Source organism: Artibeus jamaicensis, unplaced genomic scaffold (genome assembly GCF_021234435.1).
Source record: "Artibeus jamaicensis isolate MK-2021 breed Jamaican fruit bat unplaced genomic scaffold, CSHL_Jam_final contig_252, whole genome shotgun sequence".
In the NCBI taxonomy this organism is placed as follows: Eukaryota; Metazoa; Chordata; class Mammalia; order Chiroptera; family Phyllostomidae; genus Artibeus; species Artibeus jamaicensis.
Genome location: NW_026521538.1, coordinates 1,360,016 through 1,363,401, shown reverse-complemented (window position 1 = coordinate 1,363,401; position 3,386 = coordinate 1,360,016). Strand labels below are relative to the sequence as shown.

Below are 3,386 nucleotides of genomic sequence, written 5' to 3'. Positions count from 1 at the left end.
AAAGGACTGACCTTTTAAGGAAAGATTTTTCCAGTAATACCTTTCTATTGGATAGCCTAACACCAATAATGCCTTTTTAAGAGGCGCTGGGGCACAGTGGATAAACCAACAAGCAGGTTCTGGGCTCAGTGATACCTGGGTTGGAACCTTTGCCCTTTAATCTGCCAGCTGTGATCTTGTGCAAATCACTTTCTCTCTCTGAATCTTAATTTTCTCAACTGTAAAATGAACTTAACAAGTGTGCTCAGTCCATAGTTTTCATGTTTGTTTGTTTTGGTTAATTCAATGCTTATTATTGTTCTCAATGTGGCATTTGGTCTTGTTAAAACAACAACAGCAACATCACCACCAACAGGCTAAAATGAGTCACTTTTGCTAAACCACGTCACCAAACCAAAACTTAGTAACTAACATAATAGCAATTTCAGCCTCTCCCAGGAGTGGAATTTTAAGCTAATGCTCTGGAATTTCCTGATCTATATCAGTGAGGTAATCTGTATGAAGAGGACCCTGCCATTCCCTTCCTCCACAAAGAAGATGACCTGGCTTAACAATAATTCTTCCTTTTCTTTTGCTGTTAATTCCCTTGCCATACCATTCTGCCTGTGAGACCTTCCATTTTGCACAGCCCCTCAGAAGTCCTTCTAGTTGCTAGATGAGATGCTGTCAGATTTATGAATTGCTTAATAAAGTCAATTAGATCTTCAAATTTATTTTGTTGAACTTTCATGGTTTAGCAGTCTAATATAAAATGTAATAGCCAGAAGTACTTCCTTCTTTTTCCCAGCATTATAGAGACATAATTGACATAAAACATTGTGTAGGCTTAAGGTGTAAAAACATAATAATTTTATTGATGTACATATTGCAAAATGATTATAAAATAAGGTGATAGTTAACACATCTATCACCTCACATAATTTGTTTTGTTTTGTTTTCTTTTAAAGATTTTATTTATTCTTCTTCTTTTTTTTAGACAGAGGGGAAGGGAAGGAGAGAGGGAAACAGCAATGCATAGTTGCCTTTCACACACCCCTTACTGGTGACCTGGTCTGCAACCCATGCATGTGCCATGACTGGTGACTTCCTGGTTTGTGGGCCGGAGCTCAATCCATTGAGCCACACCAGCCAGGGCCATAGTTTGTTTTTTAAATCCATAGTATTTTGTAAGGATTTTGTTAATGACCCACAAAGATGGTTTTTGTGCTTTTAGCACATTTCTGGCACATAGTTTTAAAATACGTTAGCTATCATGATAAATAATGGTGAAAAGTAAGTTCTGTCACCTCTTTCCCTGACCACTGCTAATTGAAAGTAATTTTTGTATTTTATTTCACTGATTCAGATGTCTGAACACTGGGATAAATACATTTGCCTCTCTCTTCAGTGTTCTTCCCCTGAACTCTGGTAATGCAGTTGAGTGTGGCTGTGTTCTAGTGCTGGTTCCTGGTCCTCCAGTGTCTGGGATGCAAACCCCCTACACAGTGCCTGGAATCACACAGCACATGCAGAAGGGCACAGGTACCATCTCAGTGGTATCAGACGTTGTTTGGGCTATTCTCAAGATATCTCTTCTCTTTCTTAGGTAAGCAAGGGCCTGGCTTTCTGATCGGGTAGCTGCACAGGCATTCCCTGCTGGCTCACAATCTTCCCGACCAGCGAAGAATCACCAAACTCCCCACCCTGGCTCCAGCCAGGTCAGCCTGTGAGAAATGACTCCTGCTTTTGTTTTTATTTTAATCATCCAGGTGTAGCTTCAAAGGGTTCCTAAACTTCCTTTCCACATCTGGTCCTAAAAACAAGAGCTGATTTTTAAAAGTCAGATTCTTGTTGCATTTGAATAGTGTCTTTCATATTTCCTTTGAAGCTTTCTTTAATAGTTGCTTGATTCAGCATCTTTAAAAAAAATTTTTTTGTAAGATTTAATTTGAGCCAAACTGATGACAGGTGCTGTGCAGCAAGATCTCAAATGGTCCTACCCAACATCCTTTTGTCTGCTTTATGCAATGAAAATATAAAATAAATGAGAATATAAAAACTAATTGAAACATTCAATTGTACAAATTACGTATCTGTTTCAAAATAGACTCACATTAAATAAAACCAGCTTTTCACCAAGAGATGTACAGTATATGATTCCGTGCATTCTGGGAAATGTTGCAACATCTAGGCAGAGCCAACATTTGAGGAAGAAGCTGAGAGAATTTGCATCCGATCACAGTTTGTGGCAGGTTTTTTTACTGCCAATCTGCGAGTTGCACTGAACACATCATTACAATCACTTATGTAGGGAACTGATTTGTTTAAGAAGAGGGGAGGCAGGCTCTAGCTTCAACTTTGCGTTCATTAAAACTTCTCAAGAATTTCATCAACATCTTATACAGTATGGTTGCAAAGAGTAAACATGGGCAGTCATGAAGATGTCCTTTTCAGGACAACATGGTCCTGGGACTTGGACAATCCAGTGGGAATGAGAGTGAGTGCGAGGACTGGGAGACAAGAGGCTTGTGTTGTTTTGTAGTTTCACTTTAGAGAGACAGACTTATAACACACAATTCATAGTCCTGCCATCCTTTCTTTCTATCTTTCCTTTCTGTCATCTGGCATGCTGCTTTAATGAAGGCTTCAGCTTTATTCTGGAAGTCCTCCTTGTCCTGCAAGTGTGTTCCATATATAGCTTCAGTATTCAATGGGTCATCACAATTCAAAAGATCAGTAAATAAAGAGTTTAATTCTTGAACAAACTCCTTCAGTGTTCTCTGGTGGGAGTCCCACCAGTGCCATCAATCAAATTTTCTCCCCATGAACTTGGATCTACCTCACCTGTCTTGGTCGTGTTGGAGTGCCAGATCCTGGTCAAGCATTCACTTTGGGAGGTGCCATGTTGTACACAGTGGGAAGTTCAAGTTCAAACGGAAAATTTTTACCCTGGTAGTAACCCTCATCTGGAGTTACAGTTGGCTGAAAGCAATAAAGCTCATTTGGATCAAGAAAATGCACTTTACATGTACAAGGTAAATTTACTTCAAGTTCTGCAACTTCTTTAATAAGCAGCTTGTCTGTCACAGAAACCTTCTGAGCTGAGTCACATTAAAGTTCAGACCCTTCAAGACAGTCATCCCACTTCAAGTTGCTGGTTAGTATCAGCATTACTGCTGCGTTCCTTCTGGGCACCCAGACGCAGGTGCGGTGAGCCCAGTGACCAACCCCATGCTGGGCCTGGTGAGTAATGCAGCCTCTCATGATGATTTCATTTATTTTTTCATTTTTTAAGGTTCTATTTATTTATTTAATTTTAGGGAGAGGGGAAGGGAGGGAGAAAGAGAGGCAGAGAAACATTGATGTATGAGAGATACATCAACAAGTCACCTCTTGCATGCCTCCAA

General features: G+C 39.9%; 1 pseudogene; it reads right to left on the bottom strand.

Annotated features, from left to right (window-relative positions):
• Window positions 1-2,528: 2,528 nt before the first annotated feature.
• On the bottom strand, window positions 2,529-3,150 carry LOC119044498 (NEDD8-conjugating enzyme UBE2F-like; annotated as a pseudogene).
• Window positions 3,151-3,386: the final 236 nt, after the last annotated feature.